Genomic DNA, 8,694 nt, shown 5'->3' on the forward strand with positions numbered 1-8,694 from the left:
CCCAGCACGTATTAGTACCATTGCCATCCAACGAGGTACTGGGTCAGAAACTTGGTGGTTACTCTACACTCTTCATCCCTCCAGTGCCCATACTCAAATTCTCTCATTCTGCCTCTCCAATGCTTGTCTAGTTGTATGCTTTTCAAACTGGAATATGAGGCCATCTATGGACAACATTATGCCAGGCCCTATATAAAGGCACAGAATAAACATAATGAATCTTCCTGGAATATCCTCCTCCCCTTGTCATCTTCATTATAATAAGTAATTTAACACATCACATTTTATGAAAATAAATGCATATGTTATGTGGAATGCAAGATAAGCATTATTTTAAAGATGATGTGTAACAGTTCAAAGAAATGTAGGGCTTATGGTAGGATGCTTACAGCTCAGCTGCTATAAGGTTACACGATTACTTCCCTGTGTTACTAAGGTACTTTGTTAGAAATATTTTAGAATTATTCACAGTAACTCTTATGTCTTAAGAATTACTCATTATTGACCAAGATGGTCCCTCCTCTCTTCTCATGTCGCCACAGCCTCTCTTCATTTCTCACCAAGGCTTACTGTGATAGCCTTCTACCTGCTCTGGTTCTAACATCAGCCAGCTCCAAATCATCTCCCACTTTGCCCTCAGAATAGCACGTGCAAAATACTAACCCGACCTTGTCACTTATCTGTATGAAATTGTTCAGTAGCACCTACTTCATGCAGAATAAAATAAAAGTTCCTTACTATGACTTATAATGCTCTTCAAATCTGGCCCTGCCTCCTCGATGTGCTCAACTCTAACTTCTTCCTTCTCAGCTTATGAATTACTTACAGTTCACCAAGAACATGTTCTTTCACAGACCACCATTTGCACATAGAGTGTCTCTCCTTTACCTTCCATTCACTTGCTTAATCTAATACCAGATAATACTCAGTTCAAGCATCACTTCCAAAAAGTCCATTCTGGATTCTCCTGAGTTGTTCAGGTTCCTCTCTTTGGTACTCATGTAGCACTTATTCTTGGTAACTCCCAAACCAAACGTGTTCCCTTACACAGAACTCCATAAAGCAGAGATTGTGTGCTGTTCATCTCTAAAATCTATTCCGCTCTGTAGTTTTTCTGAGACAATTGCTAAGGATTCTCTCCTTTGCACCAGGAGGTCTCAAATGCAGTCCACAGCCAAATTGCATCAGAATTGCTTGGAATATTTATTAAATTTAAAGATTCCTAGGTTTCTCCAATTTTGATCCAATAGTTGTAAATTAATGCCAATTTTTTGAATTATAATAATTTTAAATCTCTCAGTCATTCTGATGCAACTTATCCATGGACTGGCATTTGGACCCACTGCATTTAACCAGTGTGATCACCTCAAAAGGATTTAAATATTAAAACAACAACAAACTATTTTATTATTAAATCATTTACAAATGCCGTCTTAAAATGCATTAATTTAAGAGTATTCTTTTTACTTCAGTGTGTTATTTCTCCAGTTGGCTATCTTTCACTATATATTGAATATTAGTATCAATTTTAAAAAGTGGGCCTGTTTCTGATTTTGTTTCCAAATCCTTGAGAGCTTCTTACTATAGACTCCAAATCCCTGGTTATGAGATACCATTCATTTACAAAAATAACCTAGAAATTTGTTTATAAAATAGCTGCGTGGATATTAAAGGTGGAACATTCATCCATTTCTTTCAGTAAAGAATCTTTAAACAATTGCTGACTGCTTTTCTGCCAAGCTTCTGGCGTTGGCACCTTTATAGGAGAATAGGGAGATAGTTTGATATATACCATAAAGAATCTCACAACAATAAACAAGAAAACAAACAAAAACTCTGATTGAGAGTTCTTCTAACATCCAAAGTTAATTCTCATTAATCACATTTGTTTTGAAAACAGACAGATATATGGGGCGTGACATTTAGTGAAGTGGCTTTTTAAAAACAATCTTGCCATATTTCATAAACTCAAATAAGTGTTGTCCCTTTGTAATACTCAGTTCCATTGGAGGCTTTAGACATTTTTCCATTGCTGACACTATAACCTAAGATAGTGGATAGTTTTTTTAAACTAAAAGAAAATGACTTGAAAAATGCAAAGGTGACAAATTGTGTTGATAACAGATCTAAATTTTGAAAACATTCAGGAGATACATTTCTCCAAATCTGACAAAAAGTTGAAAAAAGACAAAATATGGTTATATAGTGAAAGTAATTTTTGGTCTAGTTTTAATTCAGTTCTGAAGCCAACTGCAAAAGTATATGTCTGAAAAATTTTAGAAAATGATACTTTCATTTGCAAAAGAATAAAGCTTCCAATCATGTGTTCGGATTTTGATAATATTTATTTGGATTTTTATGTGTTACAAGGAGAGTAAAATCAATCACATTAAAGTCATATTTCATAAACTTTGGGATAGAAATTATTAGTTTAGCATTGGACTTTTTAACTACTTTACACATTTATATAATTTCAAAATTAAATCTTAAAAAAAAAAAGAAGTCTTTCAAATTTGCATAAGGATATTCAAACCAACAGATGGCTACTGTCTCTGTTTTTCTTCCAGTCCTGTTCTCTACATAGATTTTCTGTAGTGTTCAAAGCAGTTCTTCGTTTCAAAGCAAGAATTTAGAAAAAGAAATATTCCGGGTGCTAACTAAAAGAACTAGTTTCGCGGAAAGCAAAAAGTTGTTAGCATGATAAAAATAAGCTCTGTAGAAGGCATGGGAAATATAGCATTGTATGTGAGGTGTTTCAAAGTTGAATTGCGCTACGTGTGAATAAAGTGTGAATAATGGAGACTTGAGGGTGGGAAGTAACCATGACCCTCTCCAGTCCTTAGATCTGATCCAACCTTGGGCAAAACTGAAAAGTAGACCTAGTTTGTGTTGAAACTCTTCTTTTCCCCCTTTATTGTACCCCTTCTCCTGATGATCCTTATTAAGAGATTAGTTAATAATCACTTAAGGAATACAAATAAATCAACCCCAGCAAATAAGGCAATCAGTAAGCTGGGAGTAAAAATGTTTCCTCCACTAGAGCAATAAGTTCCCTTTTGCCCTTTATTGACCATGGCAGCCTACAGATTGTTATTTCATTTTCTCATGCAAAGTATTACCCTGAAAGTATATTATATTATGGTTAGGGTTTTTAAAAAGAAAACAAGGTTCAAAATCCAAGGAGAGAAAGCTTGTTGTCAAATCTGTGGTCCTTTCCTAATTCAAGGAGATACTGTTATACAGGGAGACCACTAACCTCAGTACCCCAACCCGCATCAGGCTGGTAGCCAATAGTTCTGCCTCCTGATGGTGCTTGCACACCTTGTTGCAGACACTCACGTTGCTTTCACTGCACTGCCAGGTTAGAGGCACAGTAAGATGATTTATCAAATGTGGCAGTGACATCTAAATCAGGAAAAAAAACTACTTAGCTTTAATCTTGGATGTCTGAGCCAGTTTTCCTGGATTTGGGGGGTTTTTTTCCTGCTCATTTGTAGTGATAATCAGAACTAATTTATAAAGAGTGCAATCCAAAATAAGTAGTTATAAAATTGAAGATTTTAGTTAAGGAACACCACTGTGAATGTTACCCACGTTTTCTCATCCTACCTCTACCCCAGCTTGGTGTAATTTAGGAAACTAGAAATTATGACTATATTTTATACTCAGTCATATTTTGATATTGCAAATGTACATTGTAGACTTTATAATTTAAATTATGTATTTAGTCAGATCTATCCTTCCAAAGTGACCTTTTCTCTCATCATTTGCTAGAAAATATTTAAAGCAATATTACCACTGAAGGAAACCATCCAAATATATTCTTCAAACCTAAATAGAAATTAAACTAACTTATATGACTTTCAATGCAATAAAGTAATAAAATGAGAGAGTTTCATTAACTTCTGGTGCAAAGGCATATTTTAACATGACATAATCATGAATATTCATGTAACAATAATAATAACAATAAGCATCTGTAGGCAGAAATGAGTCTCCTAAGTACACATGCTGGAAGCGCTAAGAAAAAAATTATAAAGTCAAATTAAGTATGCTGATGGCACTATCCTGATTCCCCTTTAGGTAAACTTCCCCAGTTCCTGAGGCACAGTCTCCCACTTCTCACTCCCTCAGCTCCTTAGGCTTGTACCATCTCACAGACAATAAGCTCCAGGAAGGCAGTAGCTCCCTGCTTCATTTCCCTTCCCGGCAATTCCGCGGGCCCACGGATTGCAGAACGCACACCACCTCCAGCTGTAAGTCATTCCTTCGGGTTTAGCCATCTACTAGTTCCCTTTTAGCATGAGCTTGACAAGATACACTTACACTGTCTAGATTCTGGAGAGGGTGGGCTTTAGTTTTATATCATTGTTCTTATTATGCACCATGAACGTCTTTACTCTGACCCTAAATTCCGAATTTGTACCCCGAATCACCTTTTTAACCATTCTGACCCAGACCCAGGACCCCAGTGCTCACCAATGGCTTTCAGCATTGTTTCCCAAGTCAATTTACTCATAATGGTGCCCCCTTTCTTATAATAGAGTATCTGATCGCTACTTTTCTTTAATTTCTGCTATAACCCAGTTTGTAAGGCTATTTCTTTCTTGGTTCTTATAATGTGGTCTAAGCACTGCCTGAGACCATTAGTCCAAGTATCTAGGAAAGAGCTAATAGTCTTGCTTTGTTGCTAAAACCAAGAAAATTTAGTGTATCAGTTCTATGCAGTTAAAAAATAACTACTATTTTTTAATCAATTTAGCTAAAATAGAAAATCACTTAATTAGCCCACCAAAAATTCATACTTTTTAAGTATAATTCACTTCTCTTATTCCCCAAAGCATATTGGCAAGACCTATATTCCCATTAGCAATTCTGGCTGGTGAATCTGGTTATAGGCCTAGGAAATTTGATTTTTACAAATAACTTCTCTAGCCACATTACAGCTTAAACCCAACTCCAGGCTAGGCTTATTAAGAACTGTGAAGACTTTACTCTATTTTCAAGCTAACAAGAAAGGCTGCCTTTTTCATAGACACTGGCAGAAGACAAGAGACTCTTGGATGAGAGACAAAGAAGTTTATTATTCACAGAAAGAGCAGTAGTCAGATTGTCAATTTTTTTGTGCTGGCCCAAAGTCCCAATTCTCATAAGGTAATGCCAAAAGGACCAGGTGACAGCTATACATCGAGTGGATTGCAAGACAGGAAAATAACACTGAGTTTAGGGATTCCAAATCTTTTATAATAGGCAGTAAGGAAAACTGTCCATTGTTCCAGAGAGAGATACTATCCCTATCTGCAATTTTTGCTATACAAACATCCTTTCAGTGATAGTCCAGAACAAAGGGAGTTAGTCCTTCTACTTGCAAGATGTACAAAAAAGAAAGAAACCTATGGAGAATTGTCTCCCAACATTTACCCCTCATTTCTATATTGTCTTGTCTTCCAGTGAGTTTTCTCTTGAGTATAGCACTTTGTCAGCCACAGTGATTAATCTAACCAACAGAGGCTAAGACCAAATGAATTGTTGAGGCTCCCCACTGGACCTGCGTCGATCGGGAAAAACAAGTTGACAGTGCTTCCTACATGACTTCTCAGTTGACTGGTAGGCCTTCGGGTTCTCAGCTCAATTCTAATAGTTAAATCTATTGTTTTTGGAGAGTCTGTCTTAGGTCAGGCTGCTTTAATAAAATACCATAGACTGGGTGGCTTAACAATAGAAATTTATTTCTCACAGTTCTAGAGTCTGTAAAATGAGAGATCAGGGTGCCAGTGTGGCTGGGTTCTAATGAGAGCCTTCTTCCTAGTTTGTAGACAGTTGTCTCCTTGCTGTATCCTGTATCCTCACATCATGGAGAAGGAGAGATCATCTCTCTCTTGTCTCTTCTTACAAGGGCATTAATCTCATTCATGAGGACTCCACCCTCTTAATCTAATTACCGCCCAAAAGCCCCATCTCTAAACACCATCACATTGGGAATTAGAACTTCAACATAGGAATTGTGATGGAACACATTCAGTCCACAGCACTGCCTGAGACCATTAGTCCAAGCCGCCTGTTTTTCCCTACCACCACAATGACTGCAGGAATGGGGCTCGAAAAGCCCTTTTGGAGCACTGATGGGTGTTTTGCCTGGGAAGTTCAGGAACTTGGGCTGCCCCTGATATTTCAGACTCCTAGGTAAAATTTTGGGGAATGAAGATAAAGTTATGGTCAAAGCCATGTGATGAGAGATGACAGTTAATTTAAAGGAATTCACAACGGTTTGGGAGACTCATGCCATAACATTTTGCCGGGTAAGGACAGCTCTAGATTTAATTCTGAAAGTCAAAGATTGTTAATGACCCTCCTTCCCCTGTACCTCCCGGAGTCTACAGTGTTCCCTCCCAGGGTTGTTACTCTCTTTTTAAAAAAAAATGGAGTGTGTCTTATTCTTACATTGTGTAGCTGTCACCACCAGTGAACCAAGTCCAATTATTTAGGGGAACCTGGGAGAAATGAAGGCCTCTTTAAGCCACTGGCTTTCTTCAGGTGGCTAAATGGAAGATAAAATTTCCCTCCAAGAGAGCCACCCTTCCCTGCTCATTAGAAATCAAGTCCCAGTTGACCCACCCTAAATCAGGAAAGTCAGGTTAGAGAGTATAAGGCATCCATGGATCAAACATTCAGTTTCAAAAAAATCTTAGTAGCAAACTTCTTTGCATTCCCAAAAGGGTTTACCAGGTTATTAGGTTAGGTATATAAAGATTCCAAAATTCCAATGACCATCTTCAGGTGGAAGCTGCCTCCCTTTGCCAGAGACTCCAATAGGAAAAATCATCATTCACATGGACTGTCATCGGTCAAAACATTTTGGACATCTTTTAAAGATGCCTGTTGATGCAAAGCATGTTTCTTTGCAGAGAAGCAGTTATAAAGGACCAAATAAAATACCCAAGCAAGGCACATACTGTCTCCAATATCCAAATAGTCTAATAAGTTATTTGGTCTCCTCTTTGGTGGAGAAGACTGAAGAGACAGGTTTCTTCCTTACCTGCAAGGGGGATTGATTGTTGTGTGAATCCACCCATATACCCTTTAAAAGCTTTACCTCCGTACATTCCCAGAGCTCTGCACTTAGAAACTATTCCATAAACATGTGCTGAGTTTCAAGATCACTCTGGGGAGTAAAGCCCAAGTAGTAGCTCTCTTCCATTGAATTAATTACTAACTGTATCATCCTCTTGCCCTTTCCATTCATCTATTGATATCCACAGATGATATTCTTAACATGTTGGATGTTCAATATAAACAAAATGTCTGTGAAAAGATAAAACAGAGACAAAAGTTAGGCCATTAATATGCTACAGCAGTGATAAGTGTTAGAATGTGCATACTAAATTTTAAAAGGTAAAATTTTAAAGAGTTTCCCCAGATAAGAATTGAAGTCAGCACTCTAGGTAAATATAATGTTTCCTGGACAGTACTGATCATCAGGATTAGCTACACAGTCCAGAAAAGGCAAATGCATAAAGATAGGAAGAGTATTAGTGATCGCCAGAGTCCGAGGGAAGGTCAGAATGCGGAGTGACCACTTAATGGGTATGGGGCTTTTGGGGGGGATGACAATCAAGTCCAGAACTAATGATACTGAACTGTACACTTAAAAATGGCTAAAATGGACAAGTATTAGAGAGGATGTGGAGAAAAAGGAACCCTCAAACGCAGTGGAGGAGGAGGGAAGAGGTAGACAAAGTAAAGGGGTTGGGGGAGGGTGAAGTGGGTAAAGGGGATCAAATATATGGTAGCTGAAGGAAACTGGACTCTGGGTGGCAATCACACAATAGAATATATAGATGTCAAATTATAATGTACACCTGAAAATTATGTAATTGTATTAACCAATATTACCCCAATAAACTTAATAAAAACATAAATAAATAAACAAATAAATAAATAGATAGATAGATAGATAGATAGATAGATAGATAATCAATGAAATGGCTAAAATGATGAATTTATGTTATGTGTATTTTACCACAATAAAAATATTATCTACACAATTGAGAATGAACTTTTAAACTGGGGACACCAAATTCATTCCAGGAATGGTGTGCAGGGGGAAAATGATAAGAAATGAGGCTGGAAGGAGTTATAAGTCTATAAGAATTTAGAAGAAAGGAGGAATAGATACTTATATTAAATTAAATCAAATTTCTATTAGACTTTTAAGTATTACTGTGTAACCAAAATTTCACTGATTTTAAAATATTCAAGCATATGTAATTTGGTAGAAGTGGTTCACTTCTACTAAATTGAAAACATGTAATTAAATTAGCCATCAGGTCAAGACACTTAACAGCACATTTCCGCTTTTACATTTCAATTTACCATGGTAAGGAACAATAATCCTCTTTGTGAAATATAGAATTTACGTAAGTGCATTAATTATCTTGAATCCTAAACTCAAGTTACAACATTAGGGTTTTATTCTTAGTTGTGTCTTCTACACATAGCTCAGGGGCATGATGAATAATGAATTTAAATGACTTCTTCTGATATATAGTTCCACCAATAAATATTTATCACTGTTGTATGCTCCAACGTTGCTTTTTATGAGCAAAACTCAATGAAATTATATAACTGGTGACTGTACTGAGAACCCTGTGGCTGTCTTATAAATATTAATAGAATCAAAATGCAAACATGCAG

The sequence above is a fragment of the Pteropus vampyrus genome, unplaced genomic scaffold, assembly GCF_000151845.1.
Source record: "Pteropus vampyrus isolate Shadow unplaced genomic scaffold, Pvam_2.0 Scaffold21, whole genome shotgun sequence".
Taxonomy (NCBI): Eukaryota; Metazoa; Chordata; class Mammalia; order Chiroptera; family Pteropodidae; genus Pteropus; species Pteropus vampyrus.